Raw genomic sequence first — 8,367 nt, forward strand, 5'->3', positions numbered from 1 at the left:
CGTTAGTTACATTAACACCCCCTCGTGATCACGTTCGGCTTAACATGCCTCGTTTGTCCCTCTGCGGAAATCTTGGTGAATTAACGTGTATGTTCGAGAGATGTTCGAGAGGGAATGTAATCACGCACACACACACACACACACACGCAAAGTAAAGTGAAACGGCAGTATTTATTTCAGCACCCGCTGACGACGTAGTTTGAATGCGTTAAAGATATAAGGCGCGTTACTAACACTGATATCTGCGTCGCTTCCACAAAGCTCCTTTATGTGCTTCAAGTGCTTCACTGTGCGCGAGCAAAGGTTCAGGCCCTGCATAGAGTTTTTGCAACATTTGTGTGGGGCTCTCAATGGGAACCTATGCGCAGGGACAACTTGTTTCTTCCTTTAAAGGCAGGGGGTGTTGGGCTCATGCATTTGTTTGTGCACCAACTTGTGTCTCGTTTTTTCTTCTACAAATTGGTTGATCACCCACTTTTACTGACTGTACTTCAGCAGCGCATAAGCTTCCATTTGCCTTTTTTGCTTGTATCTACGGGCGAGGTCAATACGAAGCCTCCATGGGGATTTCTCAAAGAGGTCGTGGAGTCATTTAACTTTCTTACCGCGCGGTTTTCCTTGGAATATCTGTTCAGCATGTCAAGGAAAACTATGACGAACACTCTTATTGAAAGTCTATTCCCGGTGCCTGTTTATCGCCAGCCTTACTTAGGCCACCAGAAAAGCAATGTTTTAAAACGCGTAATGAGCATGTGTATCCCGCCAAATGCAAAGACATTTTTCTTCAAGCTTCATTCTTCCACACTCCCAGTTAAGACATGGCTGCGCGAAAAAGGAATGTCTATTCCTTGGTCGGACAATTGTCGCCTCTGTAATCAACCAGAGACAATTGATCATTGTTTTGTGTTGTGCCGGGACGCTGTGTTCTTCTGGGACGTTTTGCAGCGGACACTAAAAAAGGACATCGACATCACCCCGTACACCATTCGCTTCCTGCCATTTGAAGATGTTAATCGGGTGCCATATGACGTTTTCGTTCTCCTAGGATTGTTTAGCTTGTGGAAGTGCCGTATGACTGATCGGCATGCGGAACCCCCTAGGCCGACCAAGTGCATTTTTCGGGAACAGGCGGCGTTGGTGCGGAGCGTTTATGCTGCGCAGAGTGATCCACCAGAGTGGCTGCCTCTTTTGGATGCGTGCGTTTGCTTGCCTGAGTTTTGATCTTTGTTCGACTGTCTGTTAGTGCTTAAATTGTGTGTTAAGTGTCTCGTCTTTTGAAGTTTTCTAACATTTCCATGCATTAAAGAAAAAAAAAAAGTCGCTTCCGTGGCTTAGTCGGTAGAGCGTCGCGCAGCGGCTGCAAAGTCCTCGGATCGAAACCTGGCGCCGGATGCTGTTTTTTTTATATATATAGTGTAGTGGCCTGGCTGGCGCGCCGAGAGAGGGTGTTGCGAGCTGGAGAGTTGTAAAGGGGCTTTAGGAGAGTAGGCGAGGGGGGAGAGGAGGCGCTATGCGAGCGCCCTCACGCGTCGGAAATCCGGCGCCGTTGCTAGGCAGGGTAGCTAGCTCCGTTGCTAGGCTGCGGACGGAGGACGGCGGTGGAAGCAGGAGTAGGCCCGACTAAGAAGTGCTTCGCACTTAATAACGAAAGATCCTCTTGGGCATAGCTTTGGGGCGCCCGCTATTTGAGAACCTTCGTCTCCTCCGAACACCAGGTGATTTTTTTTTTCGCCTCCGCTGAAGCTCCGCCACTTGCGTCTGAGCTGACTTGCGCGATTTTGAGCACTGCGGCTGCGGCAACTGCGGTTAGCGTGACTGAACTGAGGTGGCCAAGCTCAGTTTGCGTTAACCATGGTTGCCGGCGGCAGCAAACTGCGGTTTTGTCTAAGCGCGGTTCGCTTAACCGTGGTTAACTGCGCCCGTGTAAGTAGGGTATTATTAGCAATCTGTCTGTCTACTTTTCGCCAACAACTATAGAGAAGTCGTATAGTACAGAATCATCAAAACAGCTAGGACAATCAGTAACCATCACAAGCACCCATTTATCGCAATCTAAACCCGCAAAACTTAAACCAAATATTACTAGAACATTTTATTGGATCCAGCGATTTTATAAAGTGAGCTGAAGGAGGCTCGTTGGACCTTTTGACGAGTTGGACCTCTTGACGCGTTGGACCTTTCGACGCGTTGGACGGCTTGACCCGTTCTACCTCTTTACCCAAATTGGACCTTTTGACTCGTTGTACCTCTTAACTCGGCTGTCACGTGACTATTGTACCTCTTGTCTCGTTGGACCTCTTGACTCTTTGGACCTCTTGACCAGAAGCGTGGTGCGACCAATGCACCACACGGCCTCGCCCCTCTCCTGCTTCCGAGAATTAGCGGCAAACGGTTCCTTTCCGCTGCCGGCGCGTTGAGCGCTTATGGTCAAGAGATCCAAAGAGTCAGAAGGTCCAAAGAGTCAAAAGATCCAATAATCATGTGACAGCCAAGTAAAAAAATCCAACGGGTCAAAAGGTCCAATGTAGGTCAAAAGGTCCAAAGGGAGTCAAAAGATCCAATTATTCCGAAACCGCGTCAGAAGGTCCAAGGAATTGTGGGAACCTTCGGAACCATGGCTAGGTTGTGCAATTTATGAATTACGTCATTTTATTGTATTTTTAGTGCCGTATTGGCTCCCATACCCGAACATTCACTTCTAAATACGGAAGATATATGCACTTGGCGCTCCGAATTAAGCTGTGGCTAATTTGAACGGCATGAACAACACCATTCATCAAGCTTTTTTTATTTCTCATTATTTTCTCAGGCTGTTCTCTTTTCTCGTTCCTCTGTCATTGGATACGATTACATTACAATAACGTGGTAGTTATTGCTTAAGTAGAATGTGAGCTTCAGTGATGTCAACGAGCCACGACCCCATGTCGCTCATTTTCGGTTACGCTGCGCTGACTTGTATGATTGCCGCTGAAAATATTCCGGACAAATGTTCTTGCTGCGTCTTGTTAATCAAAGTCAACAGGCATCAAATAAATGACCATTATATGGCTCATTATTACACCCACTGAACAATCAAGAGCTAGAATATCAGTGCTGCATTGCTACATTTTGGGAAACTCGTTACTAGGTTTACAGGCGTTCCGAGTCGAAGCACGTCATGATAACCTGAAGCTGCTAGTTGCAGTCCGCGTGTCTCTTTTTTTGACACTCTCAATAATGTAGTGCCAACCCCTGCTTGTCTGGCTTCGCTTCCATCAGTGATTTTTCCCTTTTGTGCAGATAAAGAGGAACAGGCGGTGGGGAGGTGATGATGACATTGGTCTCGGATAAGAACAAAGCCACGGCCAAATTATGACCAGTATGCTTTGAGGAAAAACGCCGAAAATTACAAATGAGCTCTCCTTTCAGCAAATCAATCTATGTATGTTCCAGCAAGCATTAAAAATGTCTTTGGGTATTTCAAATCACAAACACACTAAAAACACCGATTTCCTGGAAATAGGGGTGGCGTCGGGACGGAAACGTCCGGTGGGGTAGAAGGTGCCCTTGGTAAAGCATTGGTAGTAAGACATTATGTGTGTTGCTTTAGCAGCAAACAGAAGATCACATGAATGCGAAATGCCAAAAAATTACATGCTTTGTGATTGAGTTAAAAGCTACTGGCTCCTATCCGCAGCTGTTACCACAGGTACTCGAATTTGGAAAAAAATTGTTACCTTCACTGATTTTTAAACAAAGATATGGTGATAAGTCGCTAGAAAGAAAACGATATATGCAACAATAATATTATCTCAAAGCTACAGTTATTCCGGCAACTATTCCGCAGATAAAGAGTGCTAACCCTTTCACTACCTTAAAATAATGCAGATTTACGAGCAAGATCACGTGTATTAAATAAGTACGATTTTTGTGCCTGCAACTGCCACGACGCACATATTTTGCTGCCTAAAACATGCGCTTGAATTGGTTTTTCTACCGAAAGCTCCCTGTACCGAAAGGCGCCGACACCGAAACTGATGAGATCGGAGCCAGTAAATGGCATTGTTAATGTGCGATTAACAGTGAAATAGTTCCCCATGCCCATGACGCAAGCGTACTTTTGTATGAGAGCAAAATGCATATACTTGAAAAAAAAAAAAAAAAACTAGCATATGGTTCTGAAATTGGTGCTTAGAACGAAATTGATTGATTGTAGGGTTTAACGCGCCGACGCAACGCAGGCGATGAAGCGCGCCGTAGTGGAGGGCTCCGGATTAATTTTGACTACCTGGGGATCTTTAACGTGCGCCGAAATCTCGTACACACGGGCGTTTTTGCTTTTCGCCTCCATCAGAAAAGCGGCCGCCGCGGCTGGGAATCGAACCCGCGACCTCGTGCTAAGCAGCGCAACGCCTTAGCCACTGAGCCACCGCGGCGGGTGCTTAGAACGAAATAAAACACTCCTTGTAGGGAAAGCGAAGAGATAACGGAACTTTATTTTTTGACCCTTATCAAACAAAAGTGCGCCAAAGTGAGGCCCATAGAGAGACCAGTCAGAATGTCTAATATTAAACCTCTTGACTCGTTAGATCGTTTAACTCGCCTTAGCTGCGTCAAAAGGTCCAACGAGTCGAAAGGTCCAATGTGTCAAAAGGTCCACAGTGAGTCGAAAGATCCACCGCGTCAAAAGATCCAATATTGGACCTTTTGACTCGTTGGATCTTTTGACTCTTTGGATCTCTTGACTCGGAATCCGCGTTGAGCGGGGTCCGCGGCCCCCGACCACGAGAGAAGAAAAAAAAAAAAACGGCACTCGAAAGGCTGCTCCAACCTCCGGCGCTCATAGTCAAAACAAACAAACAAAAAGAAACCTCGCCAGCCAGTCTTCGTAACCACTCGATGCAACCCGGCCCTCGATCTTAACAACGCCTTTCTAATATGAATGTTTAGTCTTGCTACTTCGCTCTTGCTGAGTCAGAAGTATGCCGTACCGTCGATGATACGCGATTTAACAAAAGTTGTACTATTGGCGGTGAGATCTTTGAGTGGCGCCCCCTGGCTCTGACGTCGGCTTAGGGATTCGCGCCGCTGTCGTCTGCTACACTCCGCTTGTGAGGGGCAACAGTGCCTGGGCTAGAAATCGCCCGCTTCGTTGCTGTAGTGCGTTAGAAAGCGTATTTCTAGCGACTCAGTTATTTTGCCAGCTTCTGACGCATCTGAATAATTTGAAGCTGTATCCCCCACAAGTTTGCAACACACGAAGAGATAGAGAACAACTTTCTTCAGAGTATCGGTCAGAAGATCGTGTGTAACTCGTCCTTTCTTGCTTATTCGCGAGGATCAGCGATCAGACCTTCTCGATAAGTATTCAAAATGCGTAGGCTTTCCTGCAGTATTTTTGAGATGCTCCTATGAAGACTCAACAGTCTAATACTACGTACCAAGCAGCGGCCTCTACACGCTCATCGCACAGCAGGAAATAAAGCGGCTTTCTTCTGTTTCTTTCGTTGTTGTCTTGTATCGGATTAATGTTTCTTGCTTTTTTTTTTTCTGCCCAATGCATTAATTTTTCTGCGCCATCACCAACTTCTTATTAGGAGGTTTCGGGATGTTTGGGAGCCTCACAAAGGTCGTGTGGATATTTCCTTCATTTTGTATGGCATACATTCCCTTCTTCACAAATTGGCTTTCATTACGGCTGCGTGCAAGAAGGTGCATATCCGCAGCGTGCTTTGTTTATTCACATGCAAATACAATGAGAAGGTTTGTGCTACGCCACCGCGATCGCGCCCTAAACAACGTGGTCCACAGTACTCGAAGGCGGCTTTTGTGCTCCGAATTTCTATCGTAATTATACCGTTATCATAACGAACTGACTCTCAACTCGAACAATGATATGATTACGGCGTTGAAGGCATGATATACTGGCTAACTAACGTAATAAATAGTATAGCTGCATATATTAGAAGACTCGAAACCGAAGAAGAATTCCAAGTAGCTCTTTATTACTTTTCAACCCTTCCAGGCGCGAAGAACAAATCCTATTCTACTCGGGATGGCGTTCTATGATTTGAAGAAAATTACTTTTACTCTCTTGTCCTGGACTGTGGACCCGGCCCACTAACCAGATCGATTTAATTGTTAAACAAAGTTTTCCCCTCCTCCCCTTACTCCTCCTCCTTCTCTTCTTGAGTGCAGTTTTCCTATAACGCATATCCGAATATCGGGAAGAAATGGCTGTGCAAAATGTTCCGAAATATCCCTCCAGGTCTTAACAAACATATATGTGTTACTATAAATTTAACGAAGACGTGACTCGTTTTGCTTAATAAACCTCCATACTGGTTAGATGCCTGGTATAGAATCAGCACGCGCGTAATACACGCTGGGTTATTTGGAACTCAACCTACAGTTTTTGCAGTCTATAGTGCATGTCGGCAAACTTTCATGCCTTGACAACGTAAAGTGATGTGGCACAATACGTTCGAGCGTTCGGCAAGGTTGCAAAAACTGTTTTACCTTACATATGATTACCGGGAATCGTGATGCCTGCTGCAAAAGCCGCCAGCCCTGAAGGCCTAGAATTTGTTTTGGTCTTCCATTTTCGCTGTTGTCGGTTATTAGCAGCTGACTGTTCCTTCTGTTCGAATGCTTACATGAGAAGCTGACGCCTATCTCTGACTCTTCGCGCTCCGCACAGGACCGGCTTCGCAAGGAATGGGGTGGCGCCGGCAATGTTTCTCCCGTAGCGGTATCCAAAACTATACTTTAATTGACACCATGAGCTAGTGTATGCGATTTTAAGCCTATTATTATAATAAAAAGTTACCCACACGCCAATTCTGGTGCGAACAAGCATCAGACGTTGACCGAGCGCAAAGAAACAGCAGGGAGAGCGGTCCTGAGTGAAGCAGACGACAAATGCGAGAATCCCTAAGCTGACGTCACGGAGGCGCGCTTCGCAGCGCCGCCTGTGTTCGCGCTCACCGCCTCCCGTTGGCCAAGTCCGTGGCGTTTATTCTGATCCTTCTGATCATCCTGAGGATTTATTCTGTTGCTCCCCGAGTTTTTTTAGTGTATCCCCATTTCCCGTGCATTGTGGAATGTGTTGTCCCAGAATTTTGATACAGTTGTGTCGAGGGACCAGCTGGCCATTGAAGTGAACCTCAATGTTATCGCCTGTTTCTCTTCTGGGGTGCTTTAAGATTAGTAAAGCAGACTTTTCCGAGGCGCATTGCAAACCCCTGCTTTTAGCACAGGAATCAACCACATGCGGTCCTTTGCAAGCTCCCCTCCACTTCTGCGTCGCTCCCTGTTCTGCACTATATCGTGATATCGTCGGCATATATGGCGTGACGAATCCCGGGAATGTTGTCCTGTGCAGCGGGGAGATCTCTCATTGCCAACTTGAAAAGAAGGGGCGAGAGAACCGCTCGTTGCGGAGTACCCCAGGAACCTAGAGTTATCGGCTCCGATTTGATATTTTCCAGAGACATAGTAGCTTGTCGCGTTGGGAGAAAGCTTCTGATGTACCAGGAAGTCTTCTGCCCGCACCCAATGTCCGTTAGCCCCTTGAGTATACTGCTGTGCAGCACATTATCGAACGCTCTCATTAAGTCGAGAGTTAGGATGCATCTAGTCTGGGCTCTGGTTGGCTTCTCCAGGAGATCTTCGTAAGACTTGGGCGGACATGAGTTTGTGTTTTCCAATAGCGGGTTCTTCTCAATATATTGAATGAGCCTCGCGTTTACTACCCTTTCGAATACCTTCCCTAGACACGAGGTAAGCGATATTGCCCTCGTTTTCTAGCTTTAGTGCATTGTTGCCATGGGTTTCGCGATAAATCTGATTTCGGCTTTCCTCCAGCTCGGTGGTGTGTATCCCAAATCCCAATATTCTCGATTAAATGGTTCCACGAGTTGGACGATCGTGTCGTCGTCCAGGTTGAATAGTTGTCGAACTGTAATAGAGTCCGGTCCTGGAGCTTCTGTCTTTTTCTCATGAGTGTTAGTTCCGCTCTGAATTCTTGTGTTTATCGGTCTGTGTAGCTCCTCGTTCGGGTCAACTTCGTATTCGGGCTGGTCTTCTGGGGGATAGATACAGAGATATCTGTCAGCTAATCGCTTTCTGACTTTTTCATGTCGAGACGGTCTTGCGTGGCTGCTATCATGCCGTTCGGGTCTATCAAGGCCCTTAATAATTTCGAAGTTTTTGACATGCATAATTTTCCTCGAATTTGATCGCAGCATTCCAGTTTTGTTTCGTCAGGCTCATAGCGTAGCTCAACGCCACTCGATTGAGATCTTCTATCCTCCTCAACTTCTTATGTTTCCGTCTTTTCCACCGCCTTGTAAAGGGCTCTTCTAGCTTCCCATATCTGCAGGAGAC

This window comes from Haemaphysalis longicornis, unplaced genomic scaffold, assembly GCF_048455015.1.
Source record: "Haemaphysalis longicornis isolate Haplotype H1 unplaced genomic scaffold, Haemaphysalis longicornis Haplotype H1 scaffold_5, whole genome shotgun sequence".
In the NCBI taxonomy this organism is placed as follows: Eukaryota; Metazoa; Arthropoda; class Arachnida; order Ixodida; family Ixodidae; genus Haemaphysalis; species Haemaphysalis longicornis.